Consider the following 25,289-nt stretch of genomic DNA (forward strand, 5'->3'; position numbering starts at 1 on the left):
ATGATACGAGCACTGCAGCAATATACTACAAAAGAGGGCAATCAATGATGTGGAAATTTGTTTTGCTCATTTTCCTTAAAGCACCCCCCACCCTGAAAATTATATGGGATTAATCCATATAAAAGCCCATGCATCCAGTGCCGGTCTGGGTCAATGCACCGGTCCCACAAGCGTTTACTCCCATTCAAGGCAAACCATACTGTGCGTCTCTTGATGCATCTGTCCCATAGTGTTGGTATCTTGCCCTCTGAGCGTGTCCTGCTTTGGGTTTTTGTGTGCTAAATACATGATTTTATTCATCTCTAGCTTTTGAGGTTACCTTGTTAAACTTTGCCATGTCCCGGGCTCTGTAGAGTGCTCCATTTTATCCTGCCGGATACGTAATAAAATAAATAAAATGCAAACGGCGGGGACCGCTGCTTTTAAAGTTGGCATTCAGTTAGGTTCCTGGTGAAAGTTAAAAATAAATGTTAGTCCTTGTCACGTTTATTTCCCGTTCCCTTAGTACATGGGTGGACAACTCCCAGTCCTCAAGGGCCACCAACAGGTCAGGTTTCACCAACAGGTCAAGTTTTCAGGATATCCCTGCTTCAGAACAGATGCCATCTTTGACTGAGCCACAGAATCCTGTAAACTTGACCTGTTGGTGGTCCTTGAGGACTGGAGTTGCCCGCCCCTCAGTTCGTCCCTGATATTACCTGCGGTAATATCCTAAAACATTGAGCTGTATTTTGTATTTGTCCAAATGAAATTCCCATATGCAGAATTCCCCGTGTATTGTTTCTGCGTTTTGTTCTGCTGCGTCTATTAATTAACTATATTGTTATGTTATTTTGTGCAGTTTCATCCTTCGAGCAAAAACCGTTTGAACTAAAACCCAAGCGCTTTAATTCCTTTAACTCTCTTAAGTTAACACAAAACCGGAACTAATTCACTCTCTCTCTCTTGCTTGGCTATACCCGGGACCTTTGTAGGATCAAAGATTTCTTGCTGAATAGCCTCCCACTGCTTTCGAATTAAAAGCTAACTTTGGTTATTTGATTGCTCGCCTAATTACAGTATTTCAGTTCCTAACAGGGAACTTTAACTCCTGCGTCCCTCAAGGCGCTTTTTTTCTTTTCAAGTTGTACATCAGCGCGCCGCTAGTTATACAGAGGCCAGCGGCACTCCTGACACCTCCAGGAGCCATTGGCAATACACTTTAGTTACTAAAGTTTAGTATAATATTTTTTTTTTTCTCTGTTTAATGCTATTTAACCAATTGTAACGTTTTATTTTATTTTCACGCTGTCTGTTTTAGTATATGAGGTTGTTAGTCATGAAATAGTGAAATGAAAAATAGCACTTGGTGGAATAACCACCCTAGAGCGTTCTGTCCATGTGAGCGTTCTGTCCATGTTCGCATGACGCATTATTGACTGTCATTTTTTTGGGGTCCGGAAAATGCCTGGATCAAATATTTCCTAGACCAGACTGTTGGTGGCAAAGCATGAACTGCTAACCCTTTGTGCTAGGATCTCGCAACACATTGTGTAGCCCGTACACTACTGGTTGTTAAACACTAGGATTTTTAGAAACCTGGATCAGACCAGCTGCCGAGCACAAATTTATTCCCCTATTTGCCAGAATGGGGGGCTTGCAAGACCTTGCTTTCTAGAAGTAAAGGTTTTAAAAAGTATTTTTTTTTAAACACCCTGAGAATTACTGCTGAGGGTTTTATTGCTTTTTTATGATGTCTTTTTTTCACCCACTTTTAATGGAAATATTCAGTGTACATATTGATGCCAGCCTTTTCTGCAGGGCATCCTAAATTGTGATTCTAGCTTTATTGGACCTCTTAAGTATTCTAACTTCTTACTGGAGCTTTGAAGTTTAAGCACTTTCAACATGTTGGGTTTTCTTCCTATATCCGTGGTTTCCAATTTTTTTTTGGTTAAGGAACCCTATGTGAAATTCTGAGGAACCCCAACCCTCTCGAGAGATCAGATGCATTGTAAATTCTTCTGTATTTGGTACAATTTTAAAATAACCTGATAATTACAGGGAATCCTTTGGGGATACCCCGAGAACCCAAGGTCTCCTAGGAATCCTGGTTGAAAAACACTGAGCTATATAGTTAATCCTTTTTTGTTTGGTATCTTGTGGCTGAGCTGGTTAAACCAGTAGAGGTCATTTTGCGGCTGTTAAATTTTGACAAGCTACTATTTGCTACAATAAACATAAACCACACTGACACACAGCTCCGCTAACCCTTTCCTGTCTTAATTTAAAAAAAAATATATATATATTAAAAAAATATAAACCTAAAAGGAATATATTGTAATAGATATTGTTATACATTTGAGTGTACACAAATACTTTAAGCTCACCACGGAAGGAGAGTTCCCAACACTAAAAATGTAAAAGATCTCAAGACACAATAGTATCGGGGGAAAACAAAGCAGCATTTCCTGACCAGTCAGCCGGTCCGTATCTGGTCATCAGGGCTAGTGCCGAGAACACTGTAAGCATACAGTATAACTGACAATACGAACAAAGCAAGAATAGGGCAACAAACAATTAAAAAAAATGATCATACTAATCCACAAGAGCGGTGATGTGGAGTACCCAGCGCAGAGGAGCAAAGAAAATACAGATAAAGGGGACTATATAAGCACACGGAACAGGAGGAGAAACAAGGAGGTCAAGAAAGTGAGGCGGAAAAAGCTACAAAAGTAATTTAATAAGGGGGGTAACGTTTTGGAGGTGACTCCCATCTTCAGGTCCATCCCATAGGACAAGTGCCAGTAGTACTTCCCTGTAATGCCTTGCACAGAAGGCTCCCAAAATATGCATTTTGAGCCTTTCTAGCCGACTTCGCAGGTGGAGGGGAATTGGATCCCGGTTACCGAGCTGTCTCGTCCCGCAGCTTGCTTTAAACGGGGAGCGCGTGGGCCAAAGAACGCTAGTTTCCCCTTCAAATCCGCCGGGTCTGTGCTCCTGGAACAATCCGTGTCCTGTGGAGAGGTAGATTAGTACTGTACAGTATACAGTGTATGTGATAAATGAAGCAGAGTTTTATTGTGGGTTTGTGCCTTGTTCCTTGATGGGTACGTGCTTGTTACATTCTTGCCTGTGTCATCAGAAGACCAAATCCAGGCCATCTTCTCCAGTTTATCATGTTCTTCATTTGTCTACTGTAGACTGGCACTTAGTAGCAATCGATTGAAATATCAAAGTTACATGGATTTGGAGCCTCTTAATTAAAAAAACAAAAAACAAAATCCACAACAATCTATAAATGCTTCTAGTTGTCCTTAAAGCAGATTTCTTTTATGTTACCTCTTTGCTTTACTTGTGACCTTTTCACTGCTGCATCTAACTTTGCATCACTTACATTTAAGCTCCAGGTTATATAGAGGTATTGCATACCTCATTCATTAGGTATTGCAAGTAATGTCAGATATATGAAGAGAAAAAAAAAAAACTGTCGTCATAATTTGCTTTACAAATCCGTGGAAAATTAGACTTCACCAGGTGATCGTCTCATACTAGTTCAGAGCTTGATGTCATATCTGTCCAACTGATTTCATGATTCATTTTATACCAATATAGTTTTCACAATCCATGTTGCAGTATGAATGCCTTTGTCTGTAACCATTCGCTCTTTGCCCCAAGGTGCTCTGCTAGCATGTCCCTTGTCTTCTCTTTATTTTCTCAAGCTGTGATGTCTATTTGGGCCACAGCTCCCCTTTGCTTGAAACCACATTCTTCTCTTGCTTCCTTGTCTCCTAATTTTCTGCCCCAGGCTCCATCAGGAGTGCTACAGCCCATTAATAATGTATGCCAAGCCTCAACGATGTTCACTGCAAATATTACAGAGATACAAAATGAGGTTGACACGTAATTGCATTTAAAGTATTACATCTGATTGTTTTTGTCAGCAACTACATATTATGATTTAATAAACTAAAAGCGGTAACGTGCACTTATTGTAATGATGCTATTTAATTATAGTTGTGGAAGGTGCCCACCATTTTTAAAACACGTTGTGAACGACAGAACTGTTTAGGTTGCGGATTGCTATTCCCAATGAGTTTGTCTATAAATTATAAGTGGGTCAGCTAGAAGGCGCAGTTGTTCAAACCTGAGACTGTACGTGTAGAGTTACGTGGAGGGTATGGTTGGGAAGTTTCAATTTATCTGGCAAATTTCAGCTTGCCAATATTTATAATCAATACCAACAAAAATAGTAGTTCCCAGCACTCAATGAAATGATAATCTGGAGATAAGCAAAAATAGAAAAATTAATGTGAAAACATATCCGCAAAAATCACATACAGATCCAGATGCATAGTAATTGCAAAAAAAAAGGGAGAACAATTGCAAAATGGCACCTGTGGGGAAAAGGGTGAATAGAGAGAAGGGGGGGGGGGGGAAGGGGAAGGGGAAGGGGAAGGGGGGGAAGGGGAAGGGGAAGGGGGGGTAGGGGAAGGGGGAGGGGAAGGGGGGGTAGGGGAAGGGGAAGGGGGGTAGGGGAAGGGGGGGGGAAGGGGAAGGGGGGAAGGGGAAGGGGGGGCAGGGGAAGGGGGGGGGGGCAGGGGAAGGGAGGGGGGTTAGGGGAAGGGAGAAGGGGGAGATAGAGGAAGATATTTGGGGGGTTGACAGAATAAAGGCAATAGAGGGGGGCAACATTTTCGAGGAGGATAAACCCCTTCTAAAATCAAGATAAGTAAACCAATGCAACCAAAAAACTCTGTGGGGGGGGGGGGGGGGGGGGTGGTAAGCCCATGCACACCCAAAAAGGTATACATAGCAGCAAGAGCCTGATTCAGGCACTATGGAGTCTGTAAGAACACTGTCGGGCTTCCAGATGCAAAGCTAAGGTCGCTGTCAAGATTAAAGCACTCTGATCAGATATCAGCACAACACTGCAAGTCAGTGCACATCAATAAAGCCAGGCTATAGAGATTCTAGCTCACGGTTTGGTGCTGTAACGTTTTCCCTCTGCTGCAAGCTGGGGAGCACACGCTTACAGACTCCGTAGCGATTTATCATACTTATCTTGATTTTAGGAGGTCAGGATAAGGAAGTACCTTTTGTATCAGGATAAAGGGCGAGGGAACTACCTTTGGTCATACATATCGTAGGGAATGGGGCAGAAGGGTTTATCCCCGAAACGTCGCCCCCTTTATTGCCTTTTCTGTCAACCCCCTACATTTCCCCCCCCCCACTCCCCCATCTGTTTTCCCTTCCCTTCCTTCCCCTATCTCTTGTCCTCTTATTCACCCTTTTCCCCATAGGTGCCATTTTGCACCGTGAGTAATTGTCCCCCCCCCCTTTTTTTTTTGTTGCAATTACTATGCATCTGGATCTGTATGTGCTTTTTGCTGATATGTTTTCACATAAGTTCCCATTTTTTGCTTCTCTCCAGACTATCATCTCATTGAGTGCTGGGAACTATTCTTTTTGTTAGTATTGCTTGGGAGGGGTTAGGGTCCCCCCTTGTTCCCGTTGCACCACATCCTCACACTTTATTATCTTATATGGATCCATTGAGTGCTGCTTACTGCACATATCTATCTGATATTTATAATCAATGTTTCTTTCATATTTAGAATAAAAAAAAAAAAAGCTGTGTGTGCTGTGCACGCGCATAGTAAGTGAAACTTCTTTAACTTTTGTCACAGAAATTGACTTATAACGCGCGTGCTCGGCACACGTGTCAGTCAGTCAGTGAGTATGTATGTGTGTCAGTCAGAGAGTATGTATGTATGTGTGTTTGTTTGTGTGTGTGTGTATGTATCTGTGTCCGGTCAGTGTGTGCATGTGAGTCAGTGTGTGTGTGTGTGTGTGTCAGTCAATGTGTGTGTGTGTGTGTGTGTGTCAGTGTATGTCTCTCTCTCCTCTCTCTGTGTTGTGTGAATGTCTCTCTGTGTCGGTCAGTGTGTGTGTGTGTCAGTCAGTGTGTGTATGTGTGTCAGTCAGTGTGTGTATGTGTGTCAGTCAGTATGCATGCGTATGTGTCAGTCAGTGTATGCGTGCATATGTGTGTCAGTCAGTGTGCGTGCGTATGTGTGTCAGTCAGTGTGCGTGCGTATGTGTGTCAGTCAGTGTGCGTGCGTATCAGTGTGTGTCAGTCAGTGTGTCTGTGTGTGTGTGTCAGTCAGTGTGTATGTGTGTGTCAGTCAGTGTGTGTGTGTGTATGTGTTTCAGTCAGTGTGTATGTGTGTGTGTCAATCAGTGTGTGTGTGTGTGTATGTGTGTCAGTCAGTGTGTGCGTGTCTCTCTTTCTGTGTCCTGCCCCCTCTCTCCTGACTCCCCCCCACCCCAGGCAGAGCTGCGGACCCCGCGGCGGCTCTGTCTGATTCTCTCCACCCTTCACCCCCAGGGAGACGTGGCCGCACCGGGCCCGGCGTATGTGAGGGGCAGATACCGTGATTGAGAGCCCCCCCCCTCGGCAGTGCTGCGTGGGAAGCGGCGCACTCAAACCCCCGCTTCCCGCGTTACCGGAGCAGGAGCCGTGAGTGGCGAGAGGGCACGATCACGTGTCTGTGCGCGGCATATGCTGACAGCGCAGCGGCCGTTAGCAATATCGTCCCGGTTACCCTTCATGATCCCAGGGCTCCTCTCCTCCGCCTCAGCGGGACACAGGGAAGTGGGAAGCGGAGGTAGAGAAAGAGGGAGGAGAGAAACTGAGCAGCGGCTCCTCCTCTCACAGCCGGACGACTTGCAGAGCTTCCGCCATCTTAGTACACCCACAGCACCGGAAGCTCTGCGCCAGCCATCTTGGTATACCCATGGCAGCGGACGTGTGGGGGTAACGGCGGCCGTTTGGAGCGGCGCCGGCGGTTATCGCCGCCGCATGTCACAGCGGGTGTGGGGGGGAGCGGCGGCCGTTAGGAGCGGCGCCGGCGGCGATAGTGGGGGGGGGGGGGAGCCGTGACGTCACTTCCGTTTCATTTTCATCTCCATCTCTCCAGTTTTGCCCCATCAGAATAGCTGCCACTAAAGAAGTTTCACTTCAAAAAATCACTTGATTGTCGGCTGATTTATTTTGGATCTGAGGAACTTCATCTTTAAATAATGGAGTATTGAAGGGAGGGATGTCCCCATGGCCCACGCACAAACACATTTAAGGTGTTTATGTTGCAAATATATTATTTCATGGCCAATAAACTAAGATCTGAATAGATAGAGTAAAACTGAGATTAATGAGGAGAACTATGCTTTCAGATCAGTGATAAAGGAATTAGTAGGGCATGGCAGATTACCTGGTCACAAATAGAACTCACTTGGTTGATTAGTAGCTTGTCTAAGGTGTGGCATCTCTCGAGAACTCTTTCTTGAGTCATCATTCTCTTCTGTCACCAATCACGGCCACGTTTTTCAGAGGTATGACAGGGTGCTCCTGAGGTGCTCCTCAGAGCAGTCCGGCGCATTAACCAAAAGTCAACAAGTCAAACCTCTTCAAATGGCCTCCCTTTTTACAATCTGCTCCCACATTTACAGACCCGCCCCCCTCCGCTTCTGTTTTTATTTCCACTTAATTTGGTCTTGAATGTTTCAGTTCCTATGTAACCTCAGCAGGCTTGTATATGTCTCACAGGTGTCACTGCTTTTATAGACATCAGCAAATGAAATAAGCTTCATACTTGAGTCACTGACTGGATTAACATAATTATAACTCTTGAAATATACAGCATTAGATTAAAAAAACATTTTTTCCCCATACTTATTTAGAGTCTCTGCGGTGTATTCACCTGACTACAGGATGTTTGTTGACGGGTCCCAATAAATCTCCCTATACATTTTTTTTCAAGAGGTCTAAATGCCCCAGTTTTGTTTGTTAAAGTGAAACGAAAGCCAATATTTCACTAGAAAAGTCTTGCTTGTTATACAAAAAAAGTGGTTTTCAACTTTTTTTTTATCAAGGAACCCTAAGATTTTATTATGACATTCTGAGGAACCCCAGCCCTCTCCAACCATGTGTCTGAGAAGTCTGACACGTCATCGGCAGGACACCTGGCCACACGGCAGCTCCCAATATCCACCGCACTCAACCACCCGCTCAGACAATGCACACTCCTGCACGCCTGACAAGCCATCTCCGATAATTGCACGCTTAAATGTCCCATGTGGGACTGCTACACTGTCCAGACCGCCCGTGCCGACGTACCATCTTTAAGTGTCCCTCGCGGGCTTGTTGGAGCGGGTGTGGATGCGCGTGCTTTGTGGGTTGCAGGAACGCGCATGGCAGACATTTTACACAGCAACATTTCGAGGCGAGCTGCCCTGCGGCCAGGTGTCCCACCAGTAACTTGTCCTGGCGGCATTTTGCGTGGTGGTGTAACGCCGGCAGCATTTTGATCACGGCCAAACGGCCCATTCTGGAGATCACATTGTAAGGAACCCGAACCCTCTGTAATAGCACGTCTGAGATCAGATGTATTGTAAGGAACCCCAACCCTCTCTAATAGCGCGTCTGAGATCAGATGTATTGTAAGGAACCCCAACCCTCTCTAATAGCGCGTCTGAGATCAGATGTATTGTAAGGAACCCCAACCCTCTCTAATAGCGCGTCTGAGATCAGATACAGTTTAAATTCTTTTGTATTTGGTACAATTTTCAAAGGCACAGAGCCCCTGTAAGCTCAGAGATTAGTGACCCCTCCTCCCTGGTTTCAAGCGCACTCATACCACTATTTAAATGGCAGCTCTTGTTGCGCACCTGTGAACGACCAGTCTATTAATACAGTTCTCCCTCCATTAGAGAGGATAGGAGAGCTTTTTTGCGGGTGCAGTAGTGTTAGAACTTGCAAAGCCTTAACCATGGCTTAAAGTAGAAGTCATCCAGATTTCTCTGTACAACAATAAAAGTAAAGGGACACCATGTCCAATGAGACCACCACCCAAACCCGATTTAATGGCAGTACCACACACAGAGGACTAAAACATATGACTATAGTTTGTTTCCTTAATGCAGCACTCTGCGACTCGTTTTGGGGGGAGTTGTGGGGGCGGTGCGATTTAATTTAAAAAAAAAATTATACCTTGGTGGCTCTTGTGTCCCCCCCGGAGATCAGCCTCGCTGATCCCACCTCCACGGACCTGGTCTGGTTGACTGAAATTTAACCTTTTAATTCCCGTGGTCAAAAATACTTTTCCGGGAGAAGATTATGGCCGCCAGGTTAGCCTTGGCTCTAGTGGCCAATACAAAGCACGGCATGGCTGCTTTCTATTGGTGAGCTTGGTGGCCATATTCGTAGAGGGGGAGGGGGGAGATGGGAAAGGGTAGGAGGGTTGTGCCAGAATCTGGAAATGAGGTGGCGGGTGGGCCAGAGCTGGGAGCACAACGGTTGAGCTTTACGGGGGTCCCTCCGGTCCTACTAAAGTAAGAAAACGAACGTTTGCTGTGGATTGCTGCTTTGAGAGAGGCTATTTCTCTCAACCCTTTAACTGCCAGAAACCTCCTTTCCCCTCCCCCTCCCCCCCCCCCCCCCTCTCCCTTCCGCATTCACCGGGAAAGGGTTAACATATTTTTAAAAAGAAATGTATTTCTGGTCTCCCCCAGATTGATGCAATTCTACTGGCAATTATTGCTCTTCCCCATTTATCTCTTTGGTGAATGCTGGCAGCAGAATTCATTTACCCAAAGCAAAGGAAAAACTGTTTATTGACAATTTGGCTGTGTATGCAAACGGTTCCAACGAGCGCATTTAAAGCTGCAGACAAGCAATATCCTACATGTGTGGTTTTCTTTAAATAAATCAGGTCTGTACTATGAGAAAATGCTTGTAGCAGTTAAAAAAAAGCAAAAACAAGTCTGTATGATATTTTGTATTATAATGTAACCAGCATTTTGTTTCTATAGCAACCATTTACAAAGCCACACCCCTTTTTGAGCCCTGCCCTCTCTATAGCAGTGCACCAATTGTATCTAGTGACGGCCTGGTCACACGATCTTCCCCACGGAACTATGCATCTTTGGTCCTCTTCTGCTGCGCTGACGCCATTTAGTGAAACCCTGAGCCGAATCTTCGCCGATCGATCAGCAACTTTTCTAACTACTTATCAATGTGTGGATTGTATTGATGCACATATTAAAGGGGAGGCGAGGGGGGGAGAGAACGGCAGCTTGACCTGCTGCTTTAAGAAAAACATTAGATAAAAATCATTAAAAAAAAAAAAACGAGCAAACCCCCCAGAAAGCACTTGGTTATGATGAAAACTTTAGAAGTTTTAAATAATTAGAGAGAGAAAACAAATATCTGTCATCACTATTTCCCCCATAAAACGGTACGGTGACTTGGCTTTGGCCCTCGGTGGGAATAACTTCTGCAGAGCACAGCGACAAATCGCCCAATTCGGTCATCTCCCTTTTAAAAAGGGGGTTTTCTATTTCGCAAAAGATACAGCAGCGAGGCCCAGCCACATACAGACAGGAGCTGTGCACGCGTGTATCTGACACAGCAGCGAGGCCCAGCCACATACAGACAGGAGCTGTGCACGCGTGTATCTGACACAGCAGCGAGGCACAGCCACATACAGACAGGAGCTGTGCACACGTGCATCTGACACAGCAGCGAGGCACAGCCACATACAGACAGGAGCTGTGCACACGTGTATCTGACACAGCAGCGAGGCACAGCCACATACAGACAGGAGCTGTGCACACGTGTATCTGACACAGCAGCGAGGCCCAGCCACATACAGACAGGAGCTGTGCTCGCGTGTATCTGACACAGCAGCGAGGCCCAGCCACATACAGACAGGAGCTGTGCACACGAGTATCTGACACAGCAGCGAGGCACAGCCACATACAGACAGGAGCTGTGCACACGTGTATCTGACACAGCAGCGAGGCACAGCCACATACAGACAGGAGCTGTGCACACGTGCATCTGACACAGCAGCGAGGCACAGCCACATACAGACAGGAGCTGTGCTCGCGTGTATCTGACACAGCAGCGAGGCACAGCCACATACAGACAGGAGCTGTGCACACGAGTATCTGACACAGCAGCGAGGCACAGCCACATACAGACAGGAGCTGTGCACACGTGTATCTGACACAGCAGCGAGGCACAGCCACATACAGACAGGAGCTGTGCTCGCGTGTATCTGACACAGCAGCGAGGCCCAGCCACATACAGACAGGAGCTGTGCTCGCGTGTATCTGACACAGCAGCGAGGCACAGCCACATACAGACAGGAGCTGTGCTCGCGTGTATCTGACACAGCAGCGAGGCCCAGCCACATACAGACAGGAGCTGTGCACACGAGTATCTGACACAGCAGCGAGGCACAGCCACATACAGACAGGAGCTGTGCACGCGTGTATCTGACACAGCAGTGAGGCCCAGCCACATACAGACAGAAGCGGTGCATGCGTGTATCTGACACAGCAGCGAGGCACAGCCACATACAGACAGGAGCTGTGCACGCGTGTATCTGACACAGCAGCGAGGCACAGCCACATACAGACAGGAGCTGTGCACGCGTGTATCTGACACAGCAGCGAGGCACAGCCACATACAGACAGGAGCTGTGCACGCGTGTATCTGACACAGCAGCGAGGCACAGCCACATACAGACAGGAGCTGTGCACGCGTGTATCTGACACAGCAGCGAGGCACAGCCACATACAGACAGGAGCTGTGCACGCGTGTATCTGACACAGCAGCGAGAAACAGCCACATACAGACGAGCTGTGCACACGTGTTTCTGGCACATACAGCAGCGAGGCACAGCCACATACAGACAGGAGCTGTGCACGCGTGTATCTGACACAGCAGCGAGGCACAGCCACATACAGACAGGAGCTGTGCACGCGTGTATCTGACACAGCAGCGAGGCACAGCCACATACAGACAGGAGCTGTGCACACGAGTATCTGACACAGCAGCGAGGCACAGCCACATACAGACAGGAGCTGTGCACGCGTGTATCTGACACAGCAGCGAGGCACAGCCACATACAGATAGGAGTTTTGCACACGAGTATCTGACACAGCAGCGAGGCACAGCCACATACAGACAGGAGCTGTGCACGCGTGTATCTGACACAGCAGCGAGGCACAGCCACATACAGACAGGAGCTGTGCACGCGTGTATCTGACACAGCAGCGAGGCACAGCCACATACAGACAGGAGCTGTGCACGCGTGTATCTGACACAGCAGCGAGGCACAGCCACATACAGACAGGAGCTGTGCACGCGTGTATCTGACATACAGCAGCGAGGCACAGCCACATACAGACAGGAGCTGTGCACGCGTGTATCTGACACAGCAGCGAGGCACAGCCACATACAGACAGGAGCTGTGCACGCGTGTATCTGACACAGCAGCGAGGCCCAGCCACATACAGACAGGAGCTGTGCACACGTGTATCTGACACAGCAGCGAGGCACAGCCACATACAGACAGGAGCTGTGCACGCGTGTATCTGACACAGCAGCGAGGCACAGCCACATACAGACAGGAGCTGTGCACGCGTGTATCTGACACAGCAGCGAGGCACAGCCACATACAGACAGGAGCTGTGCACGCGTGTATCTGACACAGCAGCGAGAAACAGCCACATACAGACGAGCTGTGCACACGTGTTTCTGGCACATACAGCAGCGAGGCACAGCCACATACAGACAGGAGCTGTGCACGCGTGTATCTGACACAGCAGCGAGGCACAGCCACATACAGATAGGAGCTGTGCACACGAGTATCTGACACAGCAGCGAGGCACAGCCACATACAGACAGGAGCTGTGCACGCGTGTATCTGACACAGCAGCGAGGCACAGCCACATACAGACAGGAGCTGTGCACGCGTGTATCTGACACAGCAGCGAGGCACAGCCACATACAGACAGGAGCTGTGCACGCGTGTATCTGACACAGCAGCGAGGCACAGCCACATACAGACAGGAGCTGTGCACGCGTGTATCTGACATACAGCAGCGAGGCACAGCCACATACAGACAGGAGCTGTGGACGCGTGTATCTGACACAGCAGCGAGGCACAGCCACATACAGACAGGAGCTGTGCACGCGTGTATCTGACATACAGCAGCGAGGCACAGCCACATACAGACAGGAGCTGTGCACGCGTGTATCTGACACAGCAGCGAGGCACAGCCACATACAGACAGGAGCTGTGCACGCGTGTATCTGACACAGCAGCGAGGCACAGCCACATACAGACAGGAGCTGTGCACGCGTGTATCTGACACAGCAGCGAGAAACAGCCACATACAGACGAGCTGTGCACACGTGTTTCTGGCACATACAGCAGCGAGGCACAGCCACATACAGACAGGAGCTGTGCACGCGTGTATCTGACACAGCAGCGAGGCACAGCCACATACAGATAGGAGCTGTGCACACGAGTATCTGACACAGCAGCGAGGCACAGCCACATACAGACAGGAGCTGTGCACGCGTGTATCTGACACAGCAGCGAGGCACAGCCACATACAGACAGGAGCTGTGCACGCGTGTATCTGACACAGCAGCGAGGCCCAGCCACATACAGACAGGAGCTGTGCACACGTGTATCTGACACAGCAGCGAGGCACAGCCACATACAGACAGGAGCTGTGCACGCGTGTATCTGACACAGCAGCGAGGCACAGCCACATACAGACAGGAGCTGTGCACGCGTGTATCTGACACAGCAGCGAGAAACAGCCACATACAGACGAGCTGTGCACACGTGTTTCTGGCACATACAGCAGCGAGGCACAGCCACATACAGACAGGAGCTGTGCACGCGTGTATCTGACACAGCAGCGAGGCACAGCCACATACAGACAGGAGCTGTGCACGCGTGTATCTGACACAGCAGCGAGGCACAGCCACATACAGACAGGAGCTGTGCACGCGTGTATCTGACATACAGCAGCGAGGCACAGCCACATACAGACAGGAGCTGTGCACGCGTGTATCTGACACAGCAGCGAGGCACAGCCACATACAGACAGGAGCTGTGCACGCGTGTATCTGACACAGCAGCGAGGCCCAGCCACATACAGACAGGAACTATGCACTGTGCACGCGCGTCTATCTGATATGTGGTATTTCTGCGGCAAAGCTTTGCCTGCCGTGGGTAGAGGGCACTTGTCAGATCATCCTCCCACCAACGATCTATTTTTACACGTGCAATCTGCTGTTCTGAACATTGCACAGTTGCTTGTTCTGCTACATTATTTCCAACTTGGATCCCCAGTGATCTGTGCGGGTTACGTTATGCCAAAGTGTCCATGGTGACCTGTTAAACTCTTCTGGACCCTCTGTCCCTGGCTGGGTTCAAGGTGCAATCCCACCCAGCCAACCCGAACACAACCTTTTGTACAAAAATACAATATTTCATAGACATATTTGGCTTCCCTAAACCAATCTAACAGGACTAATGGCAAAGATTTGCCCGCTTTGGTTTATGTGGAAATTAATCGGGGCGTTTCTTAAATTTATTTCAATGGCTATTATCTCACCCCGTTGTCATCAGTGATCCAATAAAAATATTGGGGGGGGGGGGGGGGGGTGACTGGCAGTACATGCGCTACGCTGAACGTGGCAACATTAGCCAGAAGGGAGCAGCCAGGGGCTTTAAATGCCTCCCAAGTTTATAAACGCACAGTATTTTAAAATACCTATGTGTGTCTGATTTGGGTGCGAAAGTCATCAATCGCCCAGATGTTACCCCTTAAGCATGTCACTGGTAGCCGTACATTCTGGTGCCGGGCGGGGACCACCAGCCCCCACCGCATCTCCACATCAGGTGGTCTCTCCCTAGAGTGATTGTGACATGGCTGGTTCCCGGATACAGAAACAGAGGTGGATGGAGGGGAACCCCCACCCCACAGGCAATGAACATTTACCCGCTGTGTACCTGACAGGGGCGGGCAACGCCAGTCCTCAAGGGCCACCAACAGGTCAGGTTTTCAGGATAGCTCTGCTTCAGCACAGGTCGAAGATTGAGCTACCTGGGCTGAAACGGGAATATCCTGAAAGCCTGACCTGTTGGTGGCCCTTGAGGACTGGAGTTGCCCGTCCCTGTCATAAGGACACGGGAACGATACGTTGGCCGGTTCTGCAGCTGGGCTTCTTGCGGTGGAACTGGCAGCGCTGCCTGTAGTTGACGGAGAAGGGGGGACATTGTTGCATGAGGGTTAAGATTGGAGGAGGCGACGTTATGCTCACCCTTATAATGTCAGCTCCCCATGCATGTTTTATTCTGTCTGTATGTGCCAGTTAGCTATTGGGCTTTTATTTAAGTGTATGTTACTACCGATTGTTGCCAAATTCACAGTATATTACCACTTTATCTGTACAATTTAGTTCCTGTGAACCATACATGATATACAGCCCTGCTCCCATAATCCATGATATACAGCCCAGCTCCCATAATCCATGAGATATACAGCCCAGCTCCCATAATCCATGAGATATACAGCCCAGCTCCCATAATCCATGAGATATACAGCCCAGCTCCCATAATCCATGAGATAAAGTGCGTTTTTTCCTGTGATTCATCGATGATGAAGCATTAGAGGATAATTAATAATGAACTCCCTATTTCTGGTAGAATATGAGTGCAGTACCTATTGAGTAACTGTGGGAGTTGTTACTGCTGATGTACATTACTGTTACCTCATCATTACCTCACTGCAGTAGTACTGGCGATGCACATTACTGTTACCTCCTTATTACATCACTTGCGATGCACATTAATGTTACCTCATTGCCTCACTGTGGTGATACTGGCGATGCACAGTAATGTTACCTCCTCATTACCTCACTGTGGGGATACTGGCGATGCACAGTAATGTTACCGCATTCATTACTTCACTAGTGACACTGGCGATGCACAGTAATGTTACCTCCTCATTACCTCACTGTGGTGATACTGGCGATGCACAGTAATGTTATCTCCTCATTACATCACTGTGGTGATACTGGCGATGCACAGTAATGTTACCTCCTCATTACCTCACTGGGGTTACTGGCGATGTACAGTAATATTACCTCACTGTGGTGATACTGGCGATGCACAGTAATGTTACCTCATTACTTCACTAGTGATACTGGCGATGCACATTACTATTACCTCACAAGTGATACTGGCGATGCAGATTGCTGTTACCTCCTCATTGCCACACTGGTAATACTGGCGATGCACAGTAATGTTACCTCCTCATTACCTCTCTAGTGATACTGGCGATGCACAGTAATGTTACCTCCTCATTTTCTCAGTTGTGGGAAGCTGATTTGTGCAGTAGGTGTTAAATCTGCTGCAATCTGCATAAAGTTGTTAAATGAGCAATCCCCTAAGCTCTAATAAAATAACCCCATTTTGTTACAACCTTCATTGCTCAATGCAGTTACTGTCCATTCTTTTTAATGACTGTTTCGGGTGTAACGCAAGTGGGATAACGTGGAGCCGTCCAGCACTGATGCCAGCCTGCGCAGGACCGGATCTGACACTTGCTTCAGTTAAATGATTAAAGCTGAGCTCTAGTAAATTATACCGAAGGAGAAAATAAATAAACAAATAACACTAAACGTGAATGTTTTGGATTCCTTGTGCTCGGAGCCGTGTTCGAGCGATTTAAATGCGCACATTTGCCACAGAACTTGTCCAATAATGTTCAAGAAGCCAGTCCCAGCAGCTTATAAATAAATAAAATAGTTGTTTTAATATATGCAGCATTTGCATGTATATCTTTATTTATATAGCGCCATGAATGTACATAGCGCGTCACAGCAGTAATACACGTGACAATCATATAAATAACAAATAATCCAAATAACACACGATGGGAAGAAGTGAGGCCTGGAGTGAGCCCCCCTGCTCTAGAGATTTGATAACCTGGTATTGCACAGATGGTACAGGTGGCAGCGATGGTACAGGTGGCAGCGATGGTACAGGTGGCAGCGATGGTACAGGTGGCAGCGATGGTACAGGTGGCAGCGATGGTACAGGTGGCAGCGATGGTACAGGTGGCAGCGATGGTACAGGTGGCAGCGATGGTACAGGTGGCAGCGATGGTACAGGTGGCAGCGATGGTACAGGTGGCATCGATGGTTGCGATTGAACCCCCCTGCTGCAGCATATTCATCTTCAGGAAGGGGCACCAACTATTGTATGCAATGGAATGCCATACTGTATTGTGGCCGCTGGATCGCAGATTCTGTTCAAATGTTACCCTGATGATTTTGGTTAATGATCTATACTTTTATAGTTGGGTCCTAACCTTGTTTGTTTTCCCCCATTGTCAATGAGTATTTTGAATTTGCTTTTACTTGCTGTGTGAAGTATAACAACAATAACGTACTGTTTTGTGGTATACCCCTCTCTAAATATATCATATTATTTCATTTTCAGTACTCGTCACGCGGCCACGTCCAGAAATGAGTTTCCCAGAACCACACAAATCCTCTGCGGAGTGATGCTAAACACGTTTTTTATTTTGGCACAGGTATGTATGAATTGTGCATAATTAGAAATAAATAGTTAATGTTGCATGCAATGTTAATTTTGAATCTAATTTTAAATTGCCATTTTTTAATTTCCCCCCCCCCCCCCCCCCTCCCCGCATTATAATTTGGCTCTTGTGCTGTGCCGGTATATTGGATCTCTAGGGATCCTTACAGACTGTGTGTATATATTTGATATATTTTTTTTTATATTTTCTAGAGGGGAGGTTATGCCACTTTCTGCTGCTGTTCTGCGTTCTAGTCGCAGGGTGATTTCTCTAAATCCATGAACTCTCGTTGAGTTGCAGAATGTCTTTGCTGGGAGAGGCACACGGAGTGCTTCGGTGTGTACGGCACAGAGGGGGGCAGACAGGGCTGTCCGAGTCCCTGCCCCAGGGCCATTGCTTTTTTTTAATTGAGCTCCTTTACGTTTCTCCTCTGAAAGAAATCTTCAGAGATAATGTATACCCCCGGGCCTCTTCCATTCCCTTTGTGCTGCGGCGTAACCGGCCATTCTGATTTGAAGAGACATTCCCGCTTAGTCGAGGTCAAAACCTACTTGTCCAATAATTGTTGCTTTCCTCCCATCTGTCTTTATTTGCAATGGACTCGTTTGTATGGAAAACTTGAAAGGGCTTATACCAGGGGCGGCCAACTCCAGTCCTCAAGGGCCACCAACAGGTCAGGTTTTAAGGATACCCCTGCTTCAGCACAGGTGGACTGAGCCACTGATTAGGCTACCTGTGCTGAAGCGGGGATATCCTGAACACCTGACATCTTGGTAGCTCTTGAGGACTGAAGTGGCCCACCCCTGGCTTATTACTCTGTAGGTAGGGTAGATCATTATAGGCAGTTATAAGATGTTTCCGTTCCCTTAGCTTTCCCATGTACCCCCTGCACCTCTCGCTCGCTTTTGCAAACCTGGGAGGGTCTGCCTCTTGTTCGTTGCTGGTTTGAGTAGAGATTTTATGAGAGTAACAGTAGAGTCCATGCAGCCTTCGGTGTCATGGATTAAGGGCTAGGGCTTTCTATAACCTGAAGTGCATCATTATGCAGTGATTTAAAAGAACTCCATAAGGGATCCTGCAGTTACTGGGTAAACGCGCCAATAATAGATTGAATTGGAGATGTAAGAGTAAAACTGAATGTACGTTAAATGCCCAGGCTGCGCTGAAACGCTGTGTAATACGGCAGGCACAAGCTTATACGCAGTGGGACATTTGGTTGTGGCTATTTAACCGCGACCAAACGGCCGCTGCCACCGCTTCGCGGCAGACGGACCCGCTGCCGATCTGCCGCTGGAACCCCCGCCGCCGGCCGCTTCTAAGGTAAGTTTTATTACTGGTTAAGGTAGGGGTTTTAGCAGTTAAGGGGTTAATTTAAGGATTTTAGGGTAGGGGGGTAATTTAAGGGTTTTAGTGGTTAAGGTAGGGAGTTTTAGGGTAAGGGCTTGGGGTAGGGAGTTTTAGGGTAAGAGCTTGAGGTAGGGGGTTTTAGGGTAAGAGCTTGGGGTACGGGTTTTTAGGGTAAGGGCTTAGTGTAGGGGATTTAGGGTAAGGGTAGGGGGTTTTACTGTAAAGGCTTGGGGTAGGGGGTTTTAGGGTAAGGGCTTAGGGTAGGGGATTTAGGGTAAGGGTAGGGGGTTTTAGGGTAAGGGCTTGGGGTAGGGGTTTTTAGGGTAAGAGCTTGGGGTAGGGGGTTTTAGGGTAAGGGCTTAGGGTAGGGGATTAAGGGTAAGGGTAGGGGGTTTTAGGGTAAAGGCTTGGGGTAGGGAGTTTTAGGATGAGGGCTTAGTGTAGGGGATTTAGGGTAAGGGTAGGGGGTTTTAGGGTAAAGGCTTGGGGTAGGGGGTTTTAGGGTAAGGGCTTAGGGTAGGGGATTTAGGGTAAGGGTAGGCGGTTTTAGGGTAAGAGCTTGGGGTAGGGGGTTTTAGGGTAAGAGCTTGGGGTAGGGGGTTTTAGGGTAAGGGCTTAGGGTAGGGGATTTAGGGTAAGGGCTTAGGGTAGGGGATTAAGGGTAAGGGTAGGGGTTTTTAGGGTAAGAGCTTGGGATAGGGGTTTTTAGTTTAGTGGCTTTACTTACCTAAGCGGCAGCTTCCGGCAGCGTAGAGAGTCGCAACGAAACGGCCGTGACCAAATATCCTAGACTGAAGCTTATGGGGGTTCATGTTAAAATGGATAAGAAACAAAAGGTGACAAAGCCAGTGCTCATTTGCATGTCATTACCCAGAATCCCTGGCTGCAGTGGAAACATTGTATGCGAAGAGATAATGGGGGAAAGACAGGGTTGCAGACGTGTCAGACATGCAAATGTACCCACAAGTGGTATTTGTATGTACTGTACAGTGAGGGTTTTTTGTCACTTTTATTTTTTACCCACTATAACTTTTTTTAATGTCTGGTTAAATGCTCTGCAAATGCATTTTCAGCTTTCAGTAAATTAGAATTAAATAGAAGTAGCAGTGTTAACCCTGTTGCAATAGTGCAAAATACAGGAGTAAGTCATAATTAGGTGATAACATTTTTTTATTTGGACTAACAAGTGCTATTTTAGATCAACCTTTTGAGCGTTTCACGCTCTTCCTCAGGTCGAGCAATACTGGTTTAATTTGTTGAGCTCATACAGGCGCTTTTGTAAACCAGAATTGGAATCGAGAGAGAGGGTGCTCATCAGCGTGTGCAATCGTGCAAAACTGGTGCAAGGGATAACTAGAAATATACTTCACTAAATGTGATATAATTACATAAGTATGACATAGATAAAAAGAACTGTGTGTTCTAAACTTGAATATATTGTTGGGAAAACCATTAGTCATTCAACTCACATGGCCCCTCAGGGTTAAAGCAACCTCAGTAGAAGCTGAAAGGTGAAAGAATCCTCTGACAGGAAAAACACTCAATGGCTAAAGGTAGTCTTCTTCTGGTGTGGTCCCTCTTTGATGTATTCAATTAGGAACCACGGAAGCAGAAGGAACCTGAGGAATGATCTCCCAGGGCAATAAATCAGTATTGCTAGACTTGAGGAAGAGCGTAGAACACGCAAAAGCTTGTCCTAAAATATCACTTGTTAGTCCAATTTTAAAAAGGTATCGTCTGATACTGAAGTACTCTGTAAAGAAGACAATGCTTTTCCAGAAGTTCACATCTGAGTTCTGACCCTTAAAATTCCAATTGTGTAATTTCTGATATTATATGTTTTATGGTGTATCCGCCTCTTGGGTCACTGATGTATGGAGTGTTGTACATCTCAATGACTTTGGATAGGGAAATACTTTGGAAATCACATTTCAAATTAATGGCACATTTCTGTTATGTAGACTTACCCAAGATGAGCTTAAGAGAAGAGTTTGGAATGTATGTGTTGAGGGTTAAGCCGTTTAGATATTGCTTACCCACAGTACATTTCCCTTAACATTTAAGGCACATGCTTTACTTGGGTACTCAGACTGGGGAATATGCGTTCACTCTGTTTACTAGATTAACTGGATTAATCCTATTTAATATATTTAAGCACCTTGGAGAGTTATGCAGAAAAAATGATCCTTTTTAATTCGCTCTGCAAGGAGGTTTAATACATTAACGCCCATCATTACTGCATAAGTTAACTCAGTTGTTGCCAACTTTTTTTTTTTTTTTTTTTTACGTTTTAGAACCCTATAATTCTATTGTGAAATTCTGCGGATCCCAAACCCTCTCTAATAGCGTTTCTGATATCAGATACATTGTAAGGAACCCCAACCCTCTCTAATAGCGCATCTGATATCAGATGCATTGTAAGGAACCCCAACCCTCTCTAATAGCGCGTCTGAGATCAGATGCATTGTAAGGAACCCCAACCCTCTCTAATAGCGCGTCTGAGATCAGATGCATTGTAAGGAACCCCAACCCTCTCTAATAGCGTTTCTGATATCAGATACATTGTAAGGAACCCCAACCCTCTCTAATAGCGCATCTGATATCAGATGCATTGTAAGGAACCCCAACCCTCTCTAATAGCGCGTCTGAGATCAGATGCATTGTAAGGAACCCCAACCCTCTCTAATAGCGCGTCTGAGATCAGATGCATTGTAAGGAACCCCAACCCTCTCTAATAGCGTGTCTGAGATCAGATACATTGTAAGGAACCCCAACCCTCTCTAATAGCGCATCTGATATCAGATGCATTGTAAGGAACCCCAACCCTCTCTAATAGCGCGTCTGAGATCAGATGCATTGTAAGGAACCCCAACCCTCTCTAATAGCGCATCTGATATCAGATGCATTGTAAGGAACCCCAACCCTCTCTAATAGCGCGTCTGAGATCAGATGCATTGTAAGGAACCCCAACCCTCTCTAATAGCGCGTCGGAGATCAGATGCATTGTAAGGAACCCCAGCCCTCTCTAATAGTGCTTCTGAGATCAGATGCATTGTAAGGAACCCCAACACTCTCTAATAGCGCGTCTGAGACCAGATACATTGTAAGGAGCCCCAACCCTCTCTAATAGCGCGTCTGAGATCAGATGCATTGTAAGGAACCCCAACCCTCTCTAATAGCGCGTCTGAGATCAGATACATTGTAAATTCTTCTGTATTTGGTACAATTTTCAAATGACGTGAAAATGGCAGGGAACCCTTTTAGTGATGCCCGGGGAACTTGGGAACCCCTTGTGAAAAACACTGAGTTAACCAAAGTACACAGCAATTCTGTCAATGCATTATATAAAAAGGGTTACAACAGAGGTAGTAGAGGCTAATGTAGTGAGGTAAGGAAAAAATACTTGGAATAGATAGAAGGCGACCCTAAATATAACAAAGCCAGGGATGAATCGGGGGCTGACATTGTACAATATATAGAGAAACGGTCAGACAGGTGAGTCGAGTGTTTTTTATCTGCTGTCAAATTCTATTTTTATAGTTACAGCACAGCCTAGAAAATATACAGTATGCATTCACCTTCAAATAAATTAATTGCAAGAAATCTTAAAACCTTTTGCTAAGCTCTTCTTTCTGCTTTTCCTCAATGAGGTAGCATCTCTCTCTCTTAAGCTGCGCTTATAGTGCCGTCACCGGCGAAAGCGCCGGTGAAGTCACGCTGCTGGTCGCTCGAAAAATCAAATTGACTTGACTTCCAACGATCGTGACCAACCTGTCACTCTGTCGCGTCGCTTCTACTATAAGCGCACGCGACGGTGGCAATACATTTGTTTTGCAGCTGCGTCGCTTCACTGTCGCCGCCACTATAAGCGCGGCCTTAGGCCTTGCCCCCGCTGCCTACTACAGCGTCTGCTGTGGCGGACGCTGCACGGACGAGAGCCCTCCCCTCAATGGCGCCGGGCCCGCTGCGAGGGGGGGCTGCAGCGCTGGGGCGAGAGCTGCTTTCAATAGAATTGAGAGCAGGACTTGCGTCGAGTGATACGGCACGCCTCCCGGCGGTTCAGCCAATGAGGGCGAGCGAACCTGCCGGGTGACGTCATGGCCGCGCCCCCGTCACTCCCCGCAACGCTCCCCCGGTCTCTCTTCCTGCAGTGGGCTGCAGACCAGGTAATCGGCTGCACGCGCCGCCAATCTCGCGGGCGCGCGTTGCAGCGGAGATACCGGGGCCTTAGCCTTAGAGAGAGAATCTCACGCCAGTAAGTAAATGCCTTCTTTGCTGCTACTGTGCCTTCCCCACACTTTTAATCCTCATCATTGCCTCCCCTGCCTTTTTTTTATCCCCCTGTCAAACTACTTTCTGCTTCCTTGTTGGCCTCGCTTCCTTGGAAATGAGAGATCTGAGATAGAATAGAAGTTTTCATGTACATTACACAAGCATAGAAACGCCAATCACCTACTGCATGTGGAAATTCGGAAGCACACAGTTGGACAGACTTAGAATGTGCGTCTCCAGTCAAATACTATAAGGCAGCAAGATTCTGATACCCTAGGTATTTAAATACAGAAGCGCTTATAAAAAGAACTGCTTGCAGTTTTTTAATCTCTCTCTCTTTTTTTTTTTGTATCTTCTAGACGGTGAAATCATGGGAAACGCAGAAAGCCAAAATGTAGAGCAAGCTTTGTATGGGAAAGAGCACGCCAGTCTGGGTCGCAAGCACACATCTCGCTCGCTTCGTATTTCTAACAAGGCTTCGCGCCGGACTAGGCATGCTTCCTCAGGAAAGCCGGTGCACCGGAAGTCTGAAGTCAGCAACAGGTCTAGCAGCACTCCCAGCATCCCACAGTCTTTAGCCGAAAATGGCATGGAACCTTACTCCCAGGATGCAAACTTGGATGATTTTGACAGCCAAGTTTGGGTGGATATGGGCTTGAGACCTGTTTCATATCATACAGATTCCTCCGTCACTCCAAGCTTAAACAGTAGCACCGTTCTTACAGCAGCCTCCGTGCAGAGCATGCAGGACTCTGAAGAAGGTAGACTGTACGGAGAAGAAGCTGCATATTTGGTGGAAGGGGATGGTAGACCTCACCTTTACACAACAAATGGGTCAAAATTCTTGGAGACCGCCAGCTTTAAGAAAAAGCGTTCCAAGTCTGCAGACCTATGGAGAGAGGACAGCTTAGAATTTTCCCTGTCTGATCTGAGCCAAGAACACTTAACCAGCACAGAGGAAATATTGTGTTCCACGGAAGAGAAGGACTGCGAGGAAACCAGAAGGACGGAGGCAAGCGATAGTCCCAAGCAACTGGATTCCTGCCAGCGGGCCAATTCTTTAACGGACTTGTACCCCCAAAAGAGCCCACATGCTTTAATTAATGGAGTTCCTAGGAATAAGTTCATGATTTACTGTCGGAATTTAGTGTCCCACTCGCCAGAAGCGGCAAAATACAAAATGTCAGCCACTTTGACGGAGGACGGGGTGTCGTACAGTAATTATAACACCCTTCCTTGCAGGAAGTCCCACTGCCTTTCTGAAGGGGCTACAAACATGAAACTTAGCCATAGCAATAGCATGAATGGCAGAAGAGCAAAGACTACTCAGGTAAAGCTAATGTTTTTAATTGGCCTGTTGTACTCATTGTGTGACCTTGTATAGATGATGAACATCCTTATTATACCATTTTTATAACACTTACTGTATGTTATTGCCTTTGTTACTGCAGGAGTACGTTTGACAATACGCTTCCTTTTACTGTGACACTGAGAATAAACATACCACGGCATATAGTCAAAATAACCACTATGCCCTTTAAAACATCAGTTTCATTGGTGAAAAGAATTGCCTCTAAGAAGCCAAACTCGCAGACTAATGCCATCTCGGCTGTGTTGCTTTTGACTGATATCTACCGCATTCACTCTATAGGAGAGACCACCAGGCAGGTGCAGTTGGTTCATATTTACAACGACATTGGGAGCCAGCATCTACAATTTGTGAAGTGGTTTAATAATACTTTGTGGTTTTGTGCTCAAAGGATAACACACTTCAGGGGCTGAAAGACTACAGTATACAGGCATACCCCGGTTTAAGGACACTCACTCTAAATACACTCGCGAGTAAGGACATATCGCCCAATAGGAAAACGGCAGCTCGCGCATGCGCCTGTCATCAAGTCCTGAACAGCAAAACCAGCTCTCTACCTTTACTGAAGCTGTGCGCAAGCGGGGAGACTATAGCGCCTGTTACACATGTGCTATTTACATCAGTTTTGCACGTATATGACGATTGCAGTACAGTACATGCATCGATAAGTGGGGAAAAGGTAGTGCTTCACTTTAAGTGCATTTTCACTTTACATACATGCTCTGGACCCATTGCGTACGTTAATGCGGGTTATGCCTGTACTCTCATTCTGCATCACTTTATTGGTAGGGAGAAGTGAGAGGGGTCTTGAAGTAAATAAAATGTTCTTGGCCACAGA

General features: G+C 46.9%; 1 pseudogene; it reads left to right on the top strand.

The window, feature by feature from the left end:
- Positions 1-24,481, top strand: part of LOC142491391 (rho guanine nucleotide exchange factor TIAM1 pseudogene) — a 184,912-nt pseudogene extending 160,431 nt beyond the window's left edge.
- The last annotated feature ends 808 nt before the right edge of the window (positions 24,482-25,289 follow it).

The sequence above is a fragment of the Ascaphus truei genome, chromosome 3 (assembly GCF_040206685.1).
Source record: "Ascaphus truei isolate aAscTru1 chromosome 3, aAscTru1.hap1, whole genome shotgun sequence".
Lineage (NCBI taxonomy): Eukaryota > Metazoa > Chordata > Amphibia > Anura > Ascaphidae > Ascaphus > Ascaphus truei.